The sequence below is a fragment of the Cervus canadensis genome, chromosome 14 (genome assembly GCF_019320065.1).
Source record: "Cervus canadensis isolate Bull #8, Minnesota chromosome 14, ASM1932006v1, whole genome shotgun sequence".
NCBI lineage: Eukaryota > Metazoa > Chordata > Mammalia > Artiodactyla > Cervidae > Cervus > Cervus canadensis.
Window position 1 is genome coordinate 57898974 of NC_057399.1, and position 25532 is coordinate 57924505.

Genomic DNA, 25532 nt, shown 5'->3' on the forward strand with positions numbered 1-25532 from the left:
GGAAAAGCTCAGTTAGTTAAGGAAGCCAAGATAATATATTCTAAGGAAGCAGGCAATATATATTTTTAATATACATTTAATATTTGCAAGGCATCATATTTTGTATTGTAGGGGTAGAAAATTACTGTCATCATTTTTTTTTTATTCTTTGTCCTGTGTTTCACTTTGTTTCATTTGTTTTTCTTTACAGTCCTCGTAAACACCAAGAGGATAAAAATTAAATATTCATATTGAGTATTAAAGACTCAATTTTTCTACCCTAAGACAATATATTTATTTCTGAAGACAGAAATAAATTGGTTATTTCATTAAATATATGTGGTTATTTGGTTAAATAATTGGTTAAATAAATTGGTTATTTTCATTGGTTCTAGAAGCCAATGAAAAAAGAAAAACCTATTTAGTTACATGCCTTTAAGTTTTAATATTGGATTTTGCTTATTTCTCAATGGAATCAAAATATTTCTAAAATTCTAATTTTAGTTCTTTTACTTTTCAGCTCTAGAATTCCTATTTGGGTACTTTATATGTGTGTATATTTATATTTCTCCTCACAAACATTTATATTTACTTCATACATTGTTTTCTTAGTTTCCTTTCCCTTTTTAATACTAGGTCAAGTTGATTTAAAGGTTTTGTCTACAAATCCAAACACTGGGCTTCCTCAATGATGTTTTCAATCATTTGATTTTTCCTTTGGTGGGCCATATTTTTCTGTTTTCTAAGGATATGTGTTCATGTAGCCAAATTGTGAGAGTATTAAGAAGTATTCAATGATAGGGCTACTATTTGCTTTGTCTTTTTTGCTTTGGTTTTATAAGAAGATGGCAGCTAAATTAACAAGAAAAAAAAAAGACCAAAAATACAGAGACAAGATTCCAATTCACAAGTTGATATTAAACAGATATGAGCTGGAAAATATTTAAGGGCTAATACAAACTCATATATTCAGAATTTTTAAATATTAGTTAGTCTTAGAATTTCCAGGATTGACACTTCAGAACAATTTAGAATCCATCACTAATTAGCTAAAAGAGCAAAGCCAGCTTTCACTTTTGCATGTACAAAAGATCATCCATCCTGGTGCAGTTTCAAGTGGCGATGGTGAATATTAGGTATTATATCACCAACTTGTCACAAAGATCATTGTGGGTTCTTGGTGAGGCTCTTATGAAAGAAAGTAACTACTGAACGTGATCTTCATGGAATTTCTAGATCACTGATCACCACTCAAATCAGGAAGAGGACTCTCACTCTGTAATCCTTTCCTTTTTCCCTTATATTGTCACATTTTGAAAGTCAATAGTTTCAGTTATGTTGGCATATACATAGTCATATAATTCCACTTTTTCCCCAATGATGTAATGTAAAAATGGATGTCTACTATTTTAACCATTCTCAACCTTTCAAGAAAGTGTTTGTGCAAAATAGTAATATTAATTACAATTAGTCTTGTAGAAAATATGATGGCATGATATATGTTGGAGGGTCTCTTCAAATCAAAGTTCTTTTATTAAGCCAGTTATTGAGAGATACCACACTGAGTCAGTAGATGAATACCCTTGGCTCTGTGTTGTATGAATGGCAAAAAGTCCAGTGAAATCCTTCCAGTACATTTCGGTAGACATGCCTTCTTTTTAGCCATTTACATTCAGCAGTTTTCATTGTAGGTATTACTGAAATTTTAGATGTCCTAATTTTTTACTGTGTAGAGTAATTCTAGGTATGGATATATACGAAGCTCGCATGTCAGGACCCCACTTATTAAATGTCAATAGTTAACACCCACCTCATGTTATGCCCTAATTCTGCCCATTCACTGAGAACATGCAGATGTCCCCAGTACATTTTCAGTTCTGTTCTCACATGAAAACTACTGGTGGGTTAACATTAAATACTTAATGTTTACCATATTCTCTCTTTCTTCCCCGCTCCTCCTCTCCCCTTCCTTCCTCCTTCTTGTTTTTCCTCTCTCTCCCTCTCTCTCTGTGCCCCATCCCTCTCTCCACATTTCTTCTTTACAATTTATTTATCTACTCTATGCATATATACCATGGCATTAAATCTTTACAGTTGAGCATCAATTGTTAAATATATCTTAAAAGACATAGATTGTAAGAATTTACCAGATGGTCGACACTTGAACTGAAAAATTCCTGTTCCACTGTTTTTTAAGGAGTCAACAAATATTTGGAATATATCATTATACTACATGCAACATAAAACTGTCCCTATTAATTTTGTCTGTTTGAAAAGTGGTCAAATTCTTTGTTGTTGGTGATTCGATGGCCAAAATTCCTCGTGGTTATTAGTTGTATTGACCTCTGTTTAGAATTTTATAAACCGAAATTAATGCCTATATACATACTAACAATGGCTTAAATACTGTGTATACGTGTGTGCCAAATAATATTTTGAAAGTGAAAGTCCCTCAGTCAAGTCCGAGTCTTTGCAATCCCCATAGATTATAGCCTGCCAGGCTCCTCTGCCCATGAAATTCTCCAGGCCAGAATACTGGAGTGGGTAGCTGTTTCCTCATCCAGGGGATCTTCCCAACCCATGGATCGAACCCAGGTCTTCAGTATTGCTGGCAGATTCTTTACCATTTGAGCCACAAAAGCATTGTAACTAATATTAATATATTTGTGTCAGTTAGATATTGTTTCATGACACATCATCTTAATCTCAGTGGTCAGCTGGGTGGTTCTTATTTGGGGTCTGTTTGATCTCAGTCCTTAATTAGGATTCTGCACTCAGCTGTCTGGTCAGCTGTAGCTGATGTAGGATTGTCTGACTATAGTTGGCTGGCTGTTCATTTGAGCAATTGGTGGCTGGTCGGCTGTTCATTTGGGCAATTGTAATGACTGGGCCAAGTTTCTTACAATGTTCATTAGACTAGCTTAGGCTATTTTATAGGATAGCTAGACTCCAGACTAAATAATAAAAAAGTAAAAACTAAGATCATTGCAGCACTGTTAATAATAGCCAGGACATGGAAGCAACTTAGATGTCCATCAGCAGATGAATGGATAAGAAAGCTGTGGTACATATACACAATGGAATATTATTCAGCCATTAAAAAGAATGCATTTGAATCAGTTCTAATGAGGTGGATGAAACTGGAGCCTATTATACAGAGTGAAGTAAGTCAGAAAGAAAAAAACAACACTACAGTTTACTAATGCATATATATGGAATTTAGAAAGATGGTAATGATGACCCTATATGCGAAACAGCAAAAGAGACACAGATGTATAGAACAGACTTTTGGACTCTGTGGGAGAAGGCAAGGGTGGATGATTTGAGAGAATAGCATTGAAACATGTATATTATCATATGTGAAACAGATTGCCCGTCCAGGTTTGATGCATGAAACAGGGCGCTCAGGGCCGGTAATGACCCTGAGGGATGGGTTGGGGAGGGAAGTGGGAGGGGGGTTCAGGATGGGGGACACATGTGCACCCATGGCTGATTCATGTCAATGTATGGAAAAAACCACTACAATATTGTAAAGTAATTAGCCTCCAATTAAAATAAGTAAATGCTTTTTTAAAAAGACTGAATAAAATCTCAAAAACAAACAAACAAACAAAAAAACAACTAAGATCATGGCAACCAGCCCCATTACTGCATGGCAAATAGAAGGGGAAAAGGTGGAAATAGTAACAGATTCCCTCTTCTCAGGCTTCAAAATCACTGTGGACAATGACTACAGCCCTGAATTAAGAAGACAATTAATTCTTGGCAAGAAAGCAATGACAAACTGAGACAAGGTGTTGAAAAGCAGAGACATTACTCTGCCGACAAAGGTCCTTATTCAAGGCCATGGTCTTCCCAGTGGTCATGTTTGGTTGTGAGAGTTGTGAGAGCTGGACCGTAAAGAAAGCAGAATGCCAAAGAATTGATGCCTTTAAACTTCAACTGTAGTACTGAAGAAGACTCCTGAAATTCCCTTGGACAGCAAGGAGATCAAGCCAGTCAATCTGAAGGCAGATCAACTCTGAATACTCACTGGAAGTATTGATGCTGAAGCTGAAGCTCCGGTATTTTGGTCATCTGATGCAAAGAGACAACTCATTTGAAAAGTCCCTGATGCTGGGAAAGATTGAGGGCAAAAGGAGAAGAGGGTGTCACAGGATGAGATGGTTGGGTGGCGTCACTGATGCAATGAACATGAACTTGGAAAAACCTCAGGAGATGGTGAGAGACAGGTAGGCCCGGTATGCTGAGGTCCATGGGTTTGCAAAGAGTCGGACACAACTGGGCAGCTTAACAACAAGACTCCAGAAGATGTGTTAAAGCAAGTTAGTGTTTCTGAAGAATAAGTTTAGAACTGGAACACCATCAAAGTGGGTAATAAAGCCAGCTCATATTTAAGAGCTGGAAAAATAGGTGCAGAGTAGAGTGTTAGTCACTCATTTGTGTGCTCTTTGCAAACCCATGGAGTATAGCCCACCAGGCACCTCTGTCCATGGAATTCTCCAGGTAAGAATACTGGAGTGGGTAACCATTTCCTTCTCCAGGGGATCGTCCCAACCCAGGGATTGAACTCTGGTCTTCTGCATTGCGGAAAGATATCTTTACCATCTGAGCCACCAAGGGAGCCTGGAAAAATAGAGCCTACCTCTTAATGGGAGAAAATACAGTACAATAAATGGATACAGAGTTGGATTAAAAAAAAAAACAATGCAACTCTTTTAAAATCAATATGCCACAATATAGCTGCGCTTATGTGTATTTGGAAAGTGTTACAGTAAACATTTGACATTTTCTAGGAGATATATGAGCACTTTGCCAATCTCTAAATTGGTAAGCATCAGAACAGCATATTAAAAAAAAAAAGCTTCAAATGACTTTCATACTGTAACATGTCATTTCTAATATACACAGTTCATAGAAAATTGTTATTTTTTATCATTCCATGCCTAAGTTTATCACAAATGTACATGTAACACTAAGACAAAGTGATTCATAAGGGCTAGCAATATTATATTGGCATCAGATCCCTTCCACATCTTGAAGTAAGTTTCAAGGTCATCTGGAATACGATAAAGAATTTCTCCAGCACTAGTGATCACCATCTTTGGGCCAAGTTATTAATTGGCATATCCAGTAAGAATGAAACTGAACAGGATATATATTTATATATACATTTGAATATATTTTTATATATCCTAGACAAAGGTGACCATGATGAGTGGTGGGCAGAGGGGCATGATGTGGGGGGTCTTCTTTACTTTAAGCCAATTAGGAAAGGTTTCAAGAAATCTTATTGAAAATATCTGTTACCTGGAGTTGTGCAAGAAAGAAACAGTCTAGATGGAGAAAAGAGAGAGGTGAGGAAACTAAACATCCCACTATGGACTTCTACACCTAATATAAAGCTGAACTAGGATAGGAGAGGAGCCTTAACTGAAAAGCAGCTTGATCTTGGATTTCTAGCTTCTAGAACTGTGAGAAAGTAAATTTCTGTGGTTTAAGGCATCATGTCTGTGATATTTAGTTATGGCAGACTGAGTAGACTACCACAGGTTCCTCTTGGGGGTTAAAATCCATAAAGAATTAAAATTAATTTTTATACTATAAGGATAACTGTAAGTATGATATACTCTATGTTAGCTGAGTCTCCTTTCTAAGTAAACTACTTCTACAGAAAAGATTAGTCATGCAAATGACTTAATAACTCAGGTGAAAATGAGAGAAGTGGCATAGCAAGAGACAGAGACAGACAGAGAGAGAGGGAGGTGCAGACTCAAGCTGTTGAGTAGCTCTATGGACGTTTGTGCACTGTATATGAATGATAAATATGAAAATATTGATGTGTTGATATATGTTTATCCAACTAAGGGAATCCTGTTTCTTTGTCTTCTACATAATTACACACGATTTAAAGTCTGAATTTTCTTGACTATTCTTAAACTATGTGGCTTAGAATATATTTCAATACTTTACATGATATGACATGATAACCAAATTAAACTGCTGATTCTCTATCTGGCTGCACATGTTACCTGCCAGTTTACGCAGTTGAAATTCCCAGGAGTACTAAAATATAGTCTGGTATATCTGGAAAATTATAGAAAGGACTTTAAAGTCCATTGCAAAATATGATGAGTACACCCATGGCTGATTCATGTGAATGTATGGCAAAAAGCACCATAACATTGTAAAGTAATTAGCCTCCAATTAAAATAAATTTTAAAAAATGAAAAAGGAAAAAAAAAGTTAGCAGCAATACTTTATAGTTTATTATTTCCATCATTATGTATGTCACAAATATTTACCAGCTATAGAAATCACCTGGCCAAACTATACTTACATATATTACATTTTATGATTATTTCCAAATAACTAAAAATCACTTTAACATTTATCAGATATGTATATAAATAGAGGCTATGTGAAATAGTAATGAAATTCATAATTCCTTTGTGTCAAATTTAGCATCATATAATTATCTGTATATTTACAATTTATATTATGCATACCATATAACATCTCAAGTTGGGTAAAATTCTAAAGAAATTTTAAACATATGGCAAACCCTTTAATATATATTTGATTGTTATGATACTCTTATAGTATTATCATAATATATTCTTATGTTATGATTTGGGAATCATTCACATATTCTTGTGATCCATTCTTGTGAACCAATCAGACTGATTGCACAATTCGTCACATCGTCTAACAGTAACTATGCAACTTATCACCAGTCTAGAGTACTGAGATTTACCTATCATTGCCAATAGCATCGTGTGCCCCAAGTTAATGATGTGAATGATATATACATACATATAGCTTTACTCCCTCTCGAATTTACAATTAATTTCATCTCTAAATAAATTTCTGAATCACTACTTTCTCCAAAAGTCCTAATGGCTCTCTCTCCTGAATCATTTACCTACCCTACTCCCAAAACTAGCATTATACATTATGATAAAATTAAATATTCCATTGATTCCATTAACAAGAAGGATTTTATTTTATTGGACACAAAAGATACTTAGAGAAACACACTTTTTAATATGGGAAATTACAAAATCATATATTTATAACTTCTATCACATTGAGTAGTTGATTCAGTATAAGAAGCACCACAAACTCTTAGAACTGGATAATAGTAATCAGGTTTTTCACCTGAAAAGTAATAAAATTAGACATACTACATTATTAAAAGTTTAACTTACTATGTTATAAAATATTACTTTGTCCCTGATTTGAATGGTGTTAAGATAAGGATGATTAATTTTACATTTTAAAAATATTACTTCTGGGATATATATATATATATGTATATAAGAAATTTGATACTGAAACTACTAATCCAATATTATTATTTTCCCCAATATGTATATAATAAAATGGACTGTAGAGAATGTATCCATTCCTAATTTTAGTAGACTAAAACAGCAACACGAAATCTGTATGTGGGAGGATGTTCAGCGTAAACGTAGGTTAAACTCCAATTAAGCTATGACACACAAATTGTGGCTACTTTTCAAAATCTCACTATAACCATCCTATTCCACATCACCATGATTTCTTGCTTGAATTATTGCAAAGCTTCCTGCTTATACTTCTCATTTCTGCTCTTTCCCTCAATAAATTCTATTCTGAAACCATATTTATCCTTTAAAAACAAAAAGCTATCTGCATGTCTTCTTTGGAGAAATGTCTGTTTAGTTCTTTGGCCCATTTTTTGATTGGGCCTTTTATTTTTCTGGAATTGAGCTGCAGGAGTTGCTTATATATTTTTGAGATTAATTCTTTGTCCATTGCTTCATTTGCTATTATTTTCTCCCATTCTGAAGGTTGTCTTTTCACTTTGCTTATAGTTTCCTTTGTTGTGCAGAAGCTTTTAATTTTAAGTAGGTCCCATTTGTATATTTTTGCTTTTATTTCCAATATTCTGGGAGGTGGGTCATAGAGGATCTTGCTGTGATTTATGTCGGAGAGTGTTTTGCCTATGGTTTCCTCTAGGAGTTTTATAGTTTCTGGTCTTACATTTAGATCTTTAATCCATTTTGAGTTTATTTTTGTGTATGGTGTTAGAAAATGTTCTAGTTTCACTATTTTACAAGTACTTGACCAGTTTTTCCCAGCACCACTTGTTAAAGAGATTTTCTTTTCTCCATTGTATATTCTTGCCTCCTTTGTCAAAGATAAGGTGTCCATAGGTTCGTGGATTTATCTCTGGGCTTTCTATTCTGTTCCATTGATCTATATTTATGTCTTTGTGCCAGTACCACACCATCTTGATGACTGTGGCTTTGTAGTAGAGACTGAAGTCAGGCAGGTTGATTCCTCCAGTTCCATTCTTCTTTCTCAAGATTGCTTTGGCTATTCAAGGGTTTTTGTATTTCAATACAAATTGTGAATTTGTTCTAGTTCTCTGAAAAATACCATTGGTAGCTTGATAGGGATTGCATTGAATCTATAGATTGCTTTGGGGAGTATGGTCATTTTCACTATATTGATTCTTCCAATCCATAAGCATGGTATATTTCTCCATCTATTTGTGTCCTCTTTGATTTCTTTCATCAGTGTTCTATAGTTTTCTAGATATAGGTCTTTTGTTTCTTTAGGCAGATTTATTCCTAAGTATTTTATTCATTTTGTTGCAATGGTGAATTGTATTGTTTCCTTAATTTCTCTTTCTGTTTTCTCATTGTTAGTGTATAGGAATGCAAGGGATTTCTGTGTGTTAATTTTATATCCTGCAACTTTACTATATTCACTGACTAACTCTAGTAATTTTCTGGTGCAGTCTTTAGGGTTTTCTATCATGTCATCTGCAAACAGTGAGAGTTTTACTTCTTTTCCAATCTGGATTCCTTTTATTTCTTTTTCTGCTCTGTTTGCTATGGCCAAAACTTCCAAAACTATGTTGAATAGTAGTGGTGAGAGTGGGCACCCTTGTCTTGTTCCTGACTTTAGGGGAAATGCTTTCAATTTTTCACCACTGAGGATAATGTTTGCTGAGGGTTTGTCATATATAGCTTTTATTATGTTGAGGTATGGTCCTTCTATTCCTGTTTTCCGGAGGATTTTTATCATAAATGGATGTTGAATTTTGTCAAAGACTTTCTCTGCATCTATTGAGATAATCATATGATTTTTATCTTTCAATTTGTTAATGTGGTGTATTACATTGATTGATTTGTGGATATTGAAGAATCCTTGCATTCCTGGGATAAAGCCCAATTGGTCATGATGTATGATCTTTTTAATATGTTTTTGGATTCTGTTTGCTAGAATTTTGTTAAGGATTTTTGCGTCTATGTTCATCAGTGATATTGGCCTGTAGTTTTCTTTTTTTGTGGTATCTTTGTCTGGTTTCGGAATTAGGGTGATGGTGGCCTCATAGAATGAGTTTGGAAGTTTACCTTCCTCTGCAATTTTCTGGAAGAGTTTGAGTAGGATAGGTGTTAGTTCTCTAAACACATGAAAAGATGCTCAACATCACTCATTATCAGAGAAATGCAAATCAAAACCACAACGAGGTACCATTACATGCCAGTCAGAATGACTGCTATCAAAATGTCTACAAGCAATAAATGCTGGACAGGTGTGGAGAAAAGGGAACCCTTTTACACCATTGGTGGGAATGCAAACTAGTACAGCCACTATGGAAAACAGTGTGGAGATTCCTTAAAAAACTGGAAATAGAATTGCCGTAAGACCCAGCAATCCCACTGCTGGGCATACACACTGCGGAAACCAGAATTGAAAGAGACACATGTACCCCAATGTTCATCACAGCACTGTTTATAATAGCCAGGACATGGAAGCGACCTAGATGCCCATCAGCAGACGAATGGATAAGAAAGCTGTGCAATGGAATATTACTCAGCCATTAAAAAGAATACATTTGAATCAGTTCTAGTGAGGTGGATGAAACTGGAGCCTATTATACAGAGTGAAGTAAGCCAGAAAGAAAAACACCAATACAATATACTAATGCATGTATATCGAATTTAGAAAGATGTTAATGATAACCCTGTATGCCAGACAGCAAGAGAGACACAGATGTATTGAACAGTCTTTTGGACTCTGTGGGAGAGGGCAAGGACGGGATGATATAGGAGAATGGCACTGAAACATGTAAATTATCATATGTGAAATGAATTACCAGTCCAGGTTCGAAGCATGAGACAGGATGCTCGGGGCTGGTGCACTGGGATGACCCAGAGGGATGGGATGGGGAGGGTTTGGGGATGGGGGTTCAGGATGGGGAACACATGTACACCCATGGCAGATTTAAGTCAATGTATGGTAAAAGCAATACAATGTTGTAAAGTAAAATAAATAAATAATTTAAATTTAAAAAAATAAAAAAAATTAAAAACAAAAAGCTAATCATTGAACTCTATTCCTCAAAATAGTCTAATGAACATACTATTACAGTCATGTTATTCTTGGTAATCTTAACTACTTGACTTTCTGAGAGCTAGAAATAAAGCCAGACAAACAGTTTTACTAAAAAGTTCTTTGAAACAATCAGAATTTATTAATGGTATTAAGGGTTCTAGAACAAGATCTGAGAGAAAAAAGGAATTCAAAGGAATGATATTAACATTTGAAATCACTCTATGAGATCACATGTATAATCCAAAAATGACATAACACACTCTAAAACAAATGAAAGCTTCTGGAAGATTCATATGCCCACACAGATAAAATTAGATTTCAAAACCTACCAATAAGTAGTAGTCTAGGTAAAACTCCCAGCTTCCAGGTTGGAGACTGGATGGAGATATCATAGGAACAAGAATAACCTGAAAAATTTCAGGCCCTCAAATGGCCCAAAGAAACTCCCTAATATTACTGTGACAAGATAATATCATTGTTCCTAGCATAGTTTCTACTCACTAGGGGGGAAAAAACTGCTGACCAGAGATCGAATTATTCAGATTTTTACACTCTTCTAAATTGTTTTATGTACAATGTCTGCCACTCATAAAAAATAACTAGTCATAAAGGGGAAAAAGACAACTGTGAACAAACTTGAACAGAAAGTAAAGATACTAAAAATAGACATGGAAGAGCTCTAGGTAATGGAGTTATATAACACATATACCAAAGAAAATCCTCTTTTATTAAGTATTTTTCAAGCACTAAAAGACAACTAAAATTTTCTTTAAAGATAAAAGAATTCAGTGAATTGGAATTTTTAATAAGCAGCTTGGAAAATATAGAAAAAATATAATAAGTGAAATTAAGAATTGTATTGATGGTTTCAACAGAAGATTTTACACATCTGAAATAACAACTGTATGATAGACTATAAAACACACAAAGAGGAAAAAACAAAAGCATACAGAATTTAAAATATCTAAGAAAATACAGGAGCTGCTATGAAGGCATAGCATGTGCATAACTAAGTCTGAAAAACAAAATTGATAGAAATAACATCTAAAATGACGAGAAATCCATAAAGAATAACACTTACACAAAGACACACAACATTGCCAAGTAATTAAACACCAAATTTGTAGAAAATTTGTAAAGAAATGCATTTTTTAAAACAATCAAAATTAAATCTTTTCACATAGCATAAACAATGCAAACCTCTCAGGAATGAAATAGTATCTTCAAAGTTGAAAACTAGAATTCTACACCCAGCAAACATCTCCCTCAAAATAAAAAGTAAAGCCTTTGCTTTACTTTACATTATCAGAGAAACAAAAGACAAATGTGTGAGATCAACATTAAAAGAAATATCAAAATCCGTCTTTTAGGATAAAGGAAAAGAGTAGCTGGAGCTTCAGAAAGAAATAAAGAACAAAAGATGATGAATATGTGGTTAAACCTAAATCCACATAACTATAAAAACAACAATAATTATGTGATAAAAATTGACCATATAAAACAATAATGCTATGAATACATAACTTAAAATTGCTATGACTTTTTAAAAAAAATTTATGACTATTGACTAAACACTAATAATTATGCTGGTAAAATACTATAAAAGTTGCAATTGGGAAAGTGGATTTAAGTGTTCTAAGAACCATAAGTTGTACAGGGAGTACTAATTTACATTCAATACTAGGAATTAAACCATCAATGGCAAAATTTATAGAAAATTCACTAAACAGTATTAAGTAATGTATAATTATTGTTAATAGATGGTAATAATTCAATAACAAACAACACCAATCAAGTCAAAAGGAAGAAGAGAAAAAAAAAAAAACAGTAACTTAGAACAGGCTGAAAAAATAGAAAGCAAAAAATAACATCATAGGCTAAAAATAAATATACTAGGAGACTTTTCCCTTGTCTGCCCCTGCCCCATACATGTATATAGCCTCTGTTGAAATGTGAAGGGAGAAAAGAACTAAGGGAAGCCTTAGCAGAAGTCAAGTTACTGAATTTATCACTAGGTAGCAGTTCCCCTATGTTGGGGAGAGACAAGAGAGCTTAGATATACCATGTCCAAACGAACAAGGCCCACTGTGTCCAAGGTGCATTAGTTCTGGAGAAGGTTCAAAGGCAGGGCGAGAAACCAGAAACAACAGTGGCGTGTTCTTAAATCACAAACCTGCTAAAGGAAGTCTGTGATTTTGTCCTCAGACAGTTTTAAGATCATAATAAACTGACAAAAACAAAGCAAAAGGAAAGTCTTCCCCAGTGAAAAGACATTTGATAGCCTCAAATCACCACCCCAGTCTACTAATAACCTGGAAGAAAACACAGACTCAAAGTCCTTTGTGGGGAATAAAACATATTTCCTTCAGTCTTGAGTATATGTTGTGTGTTTGTGTGTGTTTGGTTTGGGGTTTTGTTTGTTTGCTTTTACACATAATGGCAACCATTCAATCAAAATATAATATATGTGTCAAGTGACAATATATTACCACTGACAAGAACCAAAAAACAAAACACAACCTAGAAATGGTTCAAATGCTTGAAAGACTAATTCTGAGACTTAAAGTAGGTCTAATAAATCGGATAAACAATCTTGTAAGAAAGGTAGAAAATATGTTTAACAGATGGAAAATTTCAGCCAGAAGAAATTATTTTAAAAAATCAGAATAAAAGAAATGAAAAATGAGATGACAAAAGAAATATTTTAATTGATTTCTCAGTAGACTATATTCACCAGAGGAAAGAATTAGTGTGCTAAAGACAAGTCAAGAGAAAACTTCCAAATTAAAATACAAATTAGAAAAAGGACAGCAAGAGGGAAAAGAGCATATAAAAGTTGTGAAATATTACCAGATATTTCAACGTATGTGTAATTGGAGTCTACAAGGAGTTTAGTTCGGTCTCTCAGCCGTTTTGGACTCTTTGTGATCCCATGGACTGCAGCATGCCAGGCTTCCCTGTGGAACAAAATAAACTGTTGAAGACATAACAGTCAACAACTTTTCAAAAGCAAGGAAAAACATTAATCTACAGGTCCACAAAACTTAGCCAAAATTAAAAACCTTAAGCATTACCCATAAAATTCATGGGCTTAAGACATTCAAATCCAATTACTCACTTCCTGACCTATTCAGCATTGTATCAGTATTATTATTTTTCTATACAATTAATATCCATATAATAATTACAGTAAATATTAAATAATATGTGGCTTTATATAGTCATAATCACATCAGTCTTATAGTCAGTATTCTTTTACAGTCAATAATATTTATATCATGAAATAATATAAATTTAGATTTACCATATATTTGCCTTCTGTGTCTTACATTTCTTCTTAAAACTGGATAACATTTGAAATACTATTTTTTCATCCTTAAACACAGCTTTAAGTATTTTCTTTGATTCTGTATTGTTTTTGACAACCTCACAGCACTTTTTCTTGCTGCTTTGTTTCTTTTCTGCTAGCATCATTATTAGATCATTATTTTTGAAGGGTATCACTGCTGGATAGAGAATTATAGGTTGGCATCTTGAAGTTATTTCAAGTAGAAACAATAGGTTCTAATAGTAAGTGTTGCTATAGTTATTAACAATATTTATTGCACCTGAATGCTTGCCTGAATTTACTTACTGGCCTATTTGGAGTTGAGGTTTCTCACAAGGCACTTTTCACTCCTCTTCCTTAGTATGTGTGCATTCATTTTTGTGTGTACTCAAAAATACATAAACTACACCATCCCAACAATTTTAAATGTAAAATACAATTCTATTACCCATATGTACAAAGTTGTGTAACAGATGTCTAGAACATTTTAATCATGCTAAATTGAAACTCTATACCCATTGAATAGCAACTCTTCCTTTTCTCCTTACTCCTTACCCTAACTTTCTACTTTCAGTCTATAAGAGTTTGACTACTTTAGATACATGATATAAGTGTAATCATACAATATGTGTCTTTATGTGCATGGCTTTTGTGGGCTTCCCTGGTAGAAAAGGCAGAGGAACCAGAAATCAAATTGCCAACATCCATTGGATCATCAAAAAGCAAGAAAATACCAGAAAAACATCTACTTCTGCTTTATTCAAAATGCCAAAGCCTTTGACTGTGTAGATCACAACAAACGGTAGAAAATTCTTCAAGAGATGGGAATACCAGACCACCTGACCTGCCTCCTGAGAAATGCAGATCAAGAAGCAAAAGTTAGAACTGGACATGGAGCAACAGACAGGTTCCAAATTGGGAAGGGAGTACGCCAAGGCTGTATATTATCATCCTGCTTATTTCACTTATAAGCGGAGTACACCGTGTGAAATACCAGGATGGATGAAGCACAAACCGGGATCAAGATTGCCAGAAGAAATATCAATAACCTCAGATATGCAGATGACACCACCCTAATGGCAGAAAGTGAAGAAGAACTAAAGAACCTCATGATGAAAGTTAAAGAGGAGAGTGAAAAAGCAGGATTAAAACTCAACATTCAAAAAATGATCATGGCATCCAGTCTCATCACTTCACGGCAAACAGATGGGAAAACAATGGAAACAGTGATGGACTTTATTTATTTATTTATTCATTTATTTATTGGCTACAAAATCACTGCAGATGGTGACTGCAGCCATGAAATTAAAAGATGCTTGCTCCTTGGGAGAAAAGCTATGACCAACCTAGATAGCATATTAAAAAGCAGAGACGTTACATTACTTTGCTAACAAAGGTACATCTAGCCAAAGCTATGGTTTTTCCCATAGTCAAGTGTGGATGTGAGAGTTGGATGATAAAGAAAGCTAAAAGCACAGAAGAACTGATGCTTTTGAACTGTGGTGCTGGAGAAGACTCTTGAGAGTCCCTTGGACAGCAAGGAGATCCAACCAGTCCATCCTAAAGGAAATCAGTCCTGAATATTCATTGGAAGTACTGATGCTGAAGCTGAAACTCCAATATGCTGATCACCTGATGTGAAGAACTGACTCATTGAAAAAGACCCTGAGGCTGGGAAAGACTGAAGGCAGGAGGAGAAGCTGTCAACAGAGGATGAGATGGTCAGTTGGCACCATTGACTCAATGGACATGAGTTTGAGCAAACTCCAGGAGTTGGTGATGGGCAGTGAAGCCTGGCGCGCAGCAGTCCGTGGGGTCACAAATGGTCAGACACTACTGAGAGACTGAGCAGAATTGAACTGGTAGCTCAACTTGAAAAAAATTCACCTGTAATGCAGGAAACCCCAGTTCAGTTCCTGGTTGGGAAGATCTGCTCGAAAAGGGATAGGCTACCCACTCTAGCATTCTTGGGCTTTTCTGGTGACTCAGCTGGTAAAGAAACTGCCTGCAATGCAGGAGACCTGAGTTCGAAACCTGGATTGTGAAGATCCCCCAGAGAATGGAAAGGCTACCCACTCCAGTATTCTGGCCTGGAGAATTCCATGGGTTCGCAAAGAGTTGGATACAACTGAGAGACTTTCACTATTATACTTAGCATAGTGTCCTCCAAGGTAATCCATGTTGCAGCATATAGGGAGATTTAATTCTTTTTTGAAGACTGTACTATATTTCACTCTATGTATATACCACATTTTCTTTATCCATTCATCTGTTGATGAATAATTTAGGTTGCTTCCGACTTTTGGCTACTGTGAATGATAATGTAACAGTCATGAATTTGCAAATATCTCTTTGAGGTCCTATTTTCAATTATTTTGAATATATACCCAAACAAGCCTGCTAATTTAACTTATATGCAGAGTACATAAAGTGAAATGTCGGGCTGTATGAATCACAAGCTGGAATCAATAGTGCCAGGAAAAATATAACCACCTCAGATATGCACGTGTTATCAATCTAATGGCAGAAAGAGAAGTCAAACTACAGAGTTTCTTGATGAGAGTGAAAAGGGAAAGTGAAAAAGCTGGCTTAAAACTCAGTATTCAAAAAACAAAGATCATGACATGCTGTCCCATCACTTCACGGCAAATAGAAGGGGAAAAAGTGGAAACAGGGACAGATTTTATTTTCTTGGGCTCTAAAATCACTGTGGATACTGACTGCAGCAATGAAATTAAGAGGTTTGTTCCTTGGAAGAGAAGCTATGAAAAACTTAGTGTATTAAAAAGCAGAGACGTCACTTTGCCAAAAAATGTCCTTATAGTCAAAGCTATGTTTTTGTTTTTGTTTTTTACTAGTCACGTATGGATGTGAGAGCTGGACCATAAAGAATGCTGAGTGCCAAAGAATTGATGCTTTTGAATTGTGGTACTGGAGTAGATTCTTGGGAATCCCTTGGACTGCAAGGAGATCAAACCAGTCAATCCTAAAGGAGATCAACTCTGAATATTCATTGGAAGGATTGATGCTGAAGCTGAAACTCCAATACTTTGGCCACCTGATGCAAAGAGTCAACTCATTGGGAAAGATTGAGGGCCAGGGAAGAGGGCGACAGAGGATGAGATGGTCAGATGGCATCCATGACTCAGTGGACATGAGTTTGAGCCAACGCCAGGACATGGTGAAGGACAGGGAAGCCTGGCGAGCTGCAGTCCATGAGGTCCAAAAAGTCAGACACGACTGAGCAACTGAACTGAAAGCCACAGATTATGATGATTCTTTGTTTATCAGCTTCCTTGGATTCCTATGATAAATTTATCACAGTGATCATTTTTCTTTAGCTCCATGGAAATCCTACTCTCCTCATGAAATAAAATTTTAAGTCAGTAAAAGTCTTTGTTTTTTTTTTTCAAAAACCATTGTCTTTTGCAGATCATTTCTCCAGAACCATCTATTCCAGTGAAAATCCAATAGTGAGCAAGTCTAAATTCCCTGTGAGGACAGTACAATATCACACACATTTCTTTTTTGGCCAAGAATTCTAATTCCATCTCATTGCCTACAGCTATTCTTCCCTGTTTTTTACTATTTACTTTCTCTAACTTGCAGAGAATTTTGTTTAAAACCATATGTGTTAATTTGTAGGGATTCTATCTCTGTAACTGCAATTATCCCAAAGCATCATGCTTCATAAGAAAAGTGCACATTATATTTACTTGGGAATATATTTTCCCAGAAGTTATATAGTCTGTGTGACTTAAAGGGAAAGAAATTGCACAATACACAGCTCTAAATTTATACCAAGGAACTGCCTCATGTTAATTATGTGCCTTGAACAAATCAATTTCCTTAGTGGATATGCTTGTCTAGACAGCATACATAAAATGTTTAACAGTAGCAACTATCATTGGATTGGTTAAGGCTGTTTTTCTGGTTCAACTTCATTTAATATCCTTAGCTCCAGGCCACTCAACCTCTTAGAGACTCAGTTTCTAAACTGTGGGACAGGAGTAACCCTTGCCTGTTCAATAACCACAGAGTTGATGTCCAGGTTAAATGATATAAAAATGTTTGAGGTCAGTTTTTAAACTGAAAAACTACCATATTAATTGATGAACAACAAATTATGTGTGTATTAGTTGCTTAGTCAGGTCTGACTCTTTGTGACCCTATGGACTGTAGCTCGCCAGGCTCCTCTATCCATGGGATTCTCCAGAAAAGAATACTGGAGTGGGTTGCCATTCCCTTCTCCAGGGGATCTTCCCAACATAGGGATCGAATCCAGATCTCCCACATGGTGGGCAGATTCTTTACCATCTGAGCCACCAGGGAAGCCCTGTAACATGTTATAATGAGATGATAATAATTATGTTATTGATCATAATATTGATATTGATCAAATTATCCAGAGGAAAATTCAGTTCAGTTGTTCAGTCACTCAGTTGTGTCCGACTCCTTGCAACCCCATGGACTGCAGCATATCAGGCTTCCCTGTCCATCACCAACTCCAAAAGTTTACTCAAACTCATGTCCATTGAGTCCATGATGCCACCCAACCACCTCATCCTCTGTCATCCCCTTCTCCTCCTGCCTTCAGTCTTTCCCAGCATCAAAGTCTTTTCAAATGAGTCAGTTCTTCACATCAGGTGGCCATAATATTGGAGTCTCAGCTTCAGCCTCAGTCCTTCCCATGAATATTCAGGACTGCTTTCCTTTAGGAGAGACTGTTTGGATTGCTGTGCTGTCCAATGGACTCTCAAGTGTCTTCTCCAACACCACAGTTCAAAAGCATCAATTCTTCAGTGCTCTGCTTTCTTTATAGTCCAACTCTCACATCCATACATAACTACTGGAAAAACCACAGAGGAAAATTGCTGATAGCCAATTCTCTGTTGTACTTGAAAGGAATGTTATTGCAGATATAGTTCACATATTATAATTATCACTATCAGGGTGAGCTCAAGTGCAAATTATTGCAATTAGTATGCACTTTCTTGTTATTAGATAAGGCCAGAAATGCTTTCTCCTTGGAAGTTGTGAAAACCTAGACAGCATATTAAAAAGCAGAGACATTACTTTGCCAACAAAGGTCCATCTAATCAAACCTATGGTTTTTCCAGTAGTCATGTATGGATATGAGAGTTGGACCATAACAAAAGTTGAGCACTGAAGAATTGATACTTTTCACTCTGGTGCTGGAGAAGAGTCCTGAGAGTCCCTTGGACTGCAAGGAGATCAAATCAGTCAATCCTAAAGGAAATCAATCCTGAATATTCATTGGAAGGACTGATGCTGAAGCTGAAGCTCCAATACTTTGGCCACCTGATGCAAAGAACCAACTCACTGGAAAAGACCCTGATGCTGGGAAATATTGAAGGCTGGAGGAGAAGAGGACAACAGAGGATGAGATGATTTGATGGCATCACCTACTCAATGAACTTGAGTCTGAGCAAGCTCCAAGAGATGGTGAAGTACGGGGAAGGACAGGGAAGCCTGGTGTGCTGCAGTTCATGGGGTAGCAGTTGGATATGACTGAGTGACTGAACAACAAAACCTGCAACTAAGTTTATTTAACCGGACAAAGGGAAAAATACTCGGAGGCAAACACCCCCTTAAACAATTGCCAATTTGAAAATTAAATTATAACATAGTCAAGAAACTGTAAAGACTATATCAAATTAATTGATAAACATTAAGCACAAAGTAGATGGCATTTGAAAAATCTCATATTTTTCAGAATAATCAGGATAATGTCATAAAGTTAGTTTCTTAGTTAAATGTGACAAACCCACAGTAAAATAATTCATATAGTTCCTTCCCATGCCTCAATTTGGATGTTTTTAAAAAAGAGTCTTAAAATATGTGGAATCAGAAAATTATAAATCCTATATTACTTGAGCATTTATGAAAAGCTGGAATTAAAATGGAGATATAAGCTGCTTTTAGCAGTTGACAGTGATAATATTTAACAAGTATGGAAAGCAGATGAGCCAGGTTCTTTACAAAGATGGCCTTTGAGCTACAATTTATATTGTTAGGCAATGAAAAAATTGGTAGCCAAGATTTATAAATTAATTCTGTATCTTGACAACATAAATTTAAATTTCTGTTTAAAATGTTTTACTGAGAAGGACTGAGTTTTCTCATGATACTGAATTTTGGGGGTTGAGTAAAAATCTAAATAAACACTGAATTTATTAGAGGAATGTATATTGCTTAGAATTTTTAAAAAGTGTGTATAGCTGGGTTGTAAACTACAGCTATCAGAGCATCATTGTATCCAACAACCCTGGTGATCATCAACTCATTAAATAATTACTGATTAGACTCTAAGCAAACAAGCTTCTACAAAATGACAACAAAGATGCTCAGAAAACTACAAAAAGCATGGCTATTTTCTCCTTTTTGTGAATGTGTTTTCAAAGTAAAAATAGTGTCTTAAGAGATTAACCTTAATAAGGAGGTAGAGTCCATTTATCTCAACAATGCTATGTTACCTTTTCCCAGAAAACCTGTTATAATTGGTTTAAAAATTTCAGCCATCATGCTGAAGAAAAGATGGAATTCTCTACAGCTGATCTTAAGCTTTTGCGGTAGCACTATTCATTGTTTTCCTCCCACATAGAAAAAACACAACAAAATCGGTTGAACTCATGAAGTTAGGGATAATCTAAAAGTTTTTTAACAAAGATCTTTAAAATCAGTATAAAGAAAAGCAAAAACAGTGTACTAAACTCTAATGGAAAGTGCAGAACCCCAGAACATAGAGAATGTACGTAACCAAATGTCTATTCCATTTATTTCCTGAATATAAATGTTAGCATTTACTATACTACCATGGTCATAAAGATATGTGATCCGTTAAAGTGGTCCAGATTGATTTAAGCTCTTCTCAGATAAGTATGAGAACTGATACATCCATATAAATACTATCTGAATATGCATATGTTTTTTGTTTGTTTACATAGCATTTTCTTTTTCTATAGGTCATATTTTATTTTTTGAAATGAAAACTAGACAAAAAAGCAATTCAAATACACTGTAAATGCAATACTGTATGACTATGAAGACTATTAGAATCTTACTTTTAACCTAATGCTCATAAAAAAGATTCAGAAAATATCCATAATAATGATGTAATCATCACAAGGAACTGAGTCATAGTTACTTTTGTGGTCTCACAGGGGGAAAAAAAAAATCTTTAGAAAACAGCTTCCTATGCTCCATTAAAAACAATATCTATGAAATTAGCCATACCCTGCTTTAAAGCACAGATTCACCATTTGTTGTATGACTTAGAGAAAATTAACAAAATATTTTGATCTTTGGTTTCTTATCTAATAAATGAGGAAATAAATGCCATATTGCATGTAAAAGACTTTGAAAACTGCCTGTAATATAGTACATAATAATTGTTGCTATTTTTATGATCAGTATTACATAATAATTACCATTATAATTTTCATATCTTGACAGTACTTGGGCTTTTCTTTCAAAGTACTATGAAAAATATAACCTGATGCAAATTAAATGCTCTGCTAGTCTCATCATTATGCCATATGCATGAGAAGATTAATATATGCTGAAAATAGCTACAAATTATTATATTAAAAATATCTTACTCATTAGACAAATGATGCACTAAAATGAAGGTGCTTATTTTTCCCTGGATGTTAATGTTCTATGAGATGTCTGTTGTGAATTTTAAAAAATTAAACATATTTTATAGCCTAAAGAGAAATAGTTTTTTTAATAACCATAAATACCTTTTATGTTACAAACAAAAAAATATAACTTGGATTATCAAGTACCCTAGCTCACATCAAAGAAGTTATCACACTAAAAATGCTGAGAACTCTGAATATCATTATAACTCATAACTTTTAAGCTACTTTTCATGCATTCATATCAATGAGATGATCATACAAGTATGTAATTTAATAGTAAGGGGCAGTATTGCATATTAGGCAAAGCAAAAAAAAATAATAAAGTAATATCCTTCTTATTTGGAATACATTCAGAAAGCATTTAAAATTTATTTTTAATAGTGAAACTATAAATGACTAAGTCTACACAGTAAAATGTATAGAATTTCATTATATAAACATTAATTGGCCTTCATTCAGAGACTGTTTATTCTTATCATAAAAAGGTTACATTTGATTAGGGTATTATGACTACTGAACAAATTGTCATAATTTACTCCAATATTATGTGCTACATTCAAAATGGCTTCAAATGGCTAAACAGCTGTAAAAATAAGCAACTGCCTCAAAGTGCATAGACTTGGTTATGAAAAAGGTACTATGGCACATAATAGGAATTGATATTTATAATAATGACCTCAACTTATTTAAAGGGTCAAGTTACATTTAGTATGCTAGGTTGAAAAATGCTAAGAAATGTACAATGTATTATCAAAGAACTACCATCTGGCATAGTCAAAACCCAGTAGGTTTTTAAGTAAGCCAGAAAGATAAAGACCAATACAGTATACTAACACATATATATGGAATTTAGAAAGATGGTAACGATAACCCCATATACAAAACAGAAAAAGAGACACAGATGGACAGAACAGACTTTTAGACTCTGTGGGAGAAGGCGAGGGTGGGATGTTTCAAGAGAACAGCATCAAAACATGTATATTATCAAGGGTGAAACAGATCACCAGCCCAGGTTGGATGCATGAGACAAGTGCTCAGGGCTAGTGCACTGGGAAGACCCAGAGGGATCGGGTGGAGAGGGAGGTGGGAGGGGGGATCGGGATGGGGAATACATGTAAATCCATGGCTGATTCATGTCAATGTATGGCAAAAAACCACTACAATATTGTAAATCAATTAGCCTCCAACTAATAAAAATAAATGGAAAAAAAAAGATATCACATACTTCATGATTTTGAAATACCATCAAGAATGATTTGTTAACTAAAAATTTTGGAAGAATAAAATGTAGCCATATCTGAATAAGAAATACAACATTTAAGAATATATACACTAAGAATCTAAAGATGAAGGAGGGTAAATAGGTGTGGTAAATGGAACTAATTTTATCAATATTTGCTTCCCTGTAGTTGTATATCTCCAACTGTGCCATAGACTTACATTTTATAGACTTATATAATCCTACCACTTGACTTTACTCTCCCCCATGTGTCTTGCTTTGGACGGTGGAATACTAGAAGATATGAGGCAAACAAGAGACCTGAAATATACATGCACAGTTGGGCTTTCCAGCTTTTGGCTCTGCAACTGTCATAAAAATATGCTGTGTAAAAAGGCTGTTCTACCAGCCTGGGTCTCAGAGTTGTAACATGTACTAAAGTTGCTGCCAACACGCAACTCTGGAGCCTGAGGTAGAGCTGTTTCAGCTGACCCACAGACACACAAACATTAAATAAAGCCCTCTCAGCTGACTTAAAGATCAATGAGTATAAGAATAACTACTTCAATACTGTATACAAACAAGTATTTTGGTATTGTTAAGCAAAAGATAACAGAAAAGAGTGGCAAAAAACAATGATACACCTTAAATGAATTATTTCATTTTTTCATGGAAATTTTTCTGCAGGCAAATGCATAATTCTGAATAAAATATTTCTAAGTACTGTAAAAGATCACCTATAGCTTTTAAAAAGAGTTATTATTTCCTTTGTTGTCATTCAGTCCATAAATTCTATCTGACTCTTTTGAGATCCCATGGACTATAGCCCACTAATCTCCTCTGTCAATGGGATTTCCCAGGCAAGAATACTGGAGTGGGTTGCCATTTCCTTCTCCAAGGGATCTTCTGGACCCAGGGATTGAAGTTGCGGCTCCTGCATTGGGAGACAGATTCTTTGCCACTGAATCACCCAGGAAGCTCTTGTTATCACCTTAAACAGTGAAAGTGAAGGCATTCAGTCATGTCTGACTCTTTATGACCCCATGGACTGTAGCCTACCAGGCTCCTCCATCCAAGGGATTTTCCAGGCAGGTCTACTGGAGTGGGTTGCCATTTCCTTCTCCAGGAGATCTTTCCAAACCAGGGATTGAATCCAGGTCTCCCACATTATAGGCAGACACTTTACTGTCTGAGCCACCAGGGAAGTTGAAGTTATCACCTTAGCACTAAATAAATCTATACCTGACATTAAAATGAGAAAAGAAATCAGATGACCATTATAACATTTTAACTTTCAAATAACTATTTACTTGAAATGACTTTTATGGAGGAAAATAAAATGATTATATGACAGCACATTAGGAATGTCCATTTGTACCAAGTATTTTCTATTCACACAGCCAAAGGTGTGATGTCTTATCAAGGAATCAAATATTCTTCAGGTCATGTTGTTTTTCAAGTGAGCTGGTATTATTTTACTTACTCAAGGGGAATGTTCAAAGTCTTCAGGTGGGCTTCACACATATATTTTAAGTGATATTTGAAATTCATATTTTAAGTAGAAAAAAAAAATCTCAGTTCTATGGAATGGGCACTGAATTAGAGAAATGTGGATTCTCACTTCAAATCTGTCTTTAACTGTGTCTGCTTATGACAATATCTTAACTATCCTTAACATATCTCTTTTCTCATATTTAAAAGTGATTTTATCGGCAGATTACTCTCGAAGGTAAATTTTTACAGTAAGATTCTTTTGTTCTCTGCCTCTATAGGGTTTGCCTTTCTGATTATCACCTGAGGATATCAATTTTACTCTAAAACAATCATATACATTTTAACAGATATGGAGAAGTGGGGCATGGGTCTAATATAGCCATGAAACATTAAAATAAAAAAGCCAGTTTCCAGAGAACTGAGCACCCTGTAGGAAAGATGCCAGAGAGGCAACATAGCACATTTTTATTATGAGCCTAACACGTGAGTAAACATTTCATTATACTTCAGCTGCTTCATTTACTCCACAATAGTTTAATAGATGCTATTCAGAATAAAACAGTGCTTGAGTAAGCATGACATTTTTTGTCCCAGAATATATAGTCAGACAATTTGGACGAAATATGAGTAAAATTAACATTTGCCTTTAGGGATTTCTATGTAGAGGATCATGTCATCTGCAAACAGTAAGGGTTTCATTTCTTCTTTTCCTATCTGGATTCCTTGTATTTCTTTTTCTGCTCTGATTGCTGTGGCCAAAACTTCCAAAACAATGTTGAATAGTAGTGGTGAGAGTGGGCACGCTTGTCTTGTTCCTGATTTTAGGGGAAATGCTTTCAATTTTTCGCCATTGAGGATAATGTTTGCTATGGGTTTGTCATATATAGCTTTTATTATGTTGAGGTATGTTCCTTCTATTCCTGCTTTCTGGAGAGTTTTTATCATAAACGGATGTTGAATTTTGTCAAAGGCTTTCTCTGCATCTATTGAGATAATCATATGGTTTTTATCTTTCAATTTGTTAATGTGGTGTATTACATTGATTGATTTGCTGATATTAAAGAACCCTTGCATTCCTGGGATAAAGCACACTTGGTCATAATGTATGATTTTTTTAATATGTTGTTGGATTCTGTTTGCTAGAATTTTGTTAAGGATTTTTGCGTCTATGTTCATCAGTAATACTGGCCTGTAGTTTTCTTTTTTTTGCGGCATCTTTGTCTGGTTTTGGAATTAGGGTTATGGTGGCCTCATAGAATGAGTTTGCAAGTTTACCTTCTGCAATTTTCTGGAAGCATTTGAGTAGAATAGGTGTTATCTCTTCTCTAAATTTGTGGTGGAATTCAGCTGTGAAGCCATCTGGACCTGGGCTTTAGTTTGCTGAAAGATTTCTGATTACAGTTTTGATTTCCGTGCTTGTGATGGGTCTGTGAAGATCTTCTATTTCTTC

At 35.1% G+C, this 25532-nt stretch overlaps 1 long non-coding RNA gene across 1 annotated transcript in view; it reads right to left on the reverse strand.

Moving 5' to 3' along the window:
• LOC122453111 overlaps window positions 1–25532 on the reverse strand; it is a 229632-nt gene that overhangs the window by 83766 nt on the left and 120334 nt on the right. Inside the window, exon 2 of the long non-coding RNA XR_006272950.1 lies at window positions 13225–13331. This is a non-coding gene — a long non-coding RNA (uncharacterized LOC122453111). The remainder of the gene's footprint in view (window positions 1–13224; window positions 13332–25532) is intronic.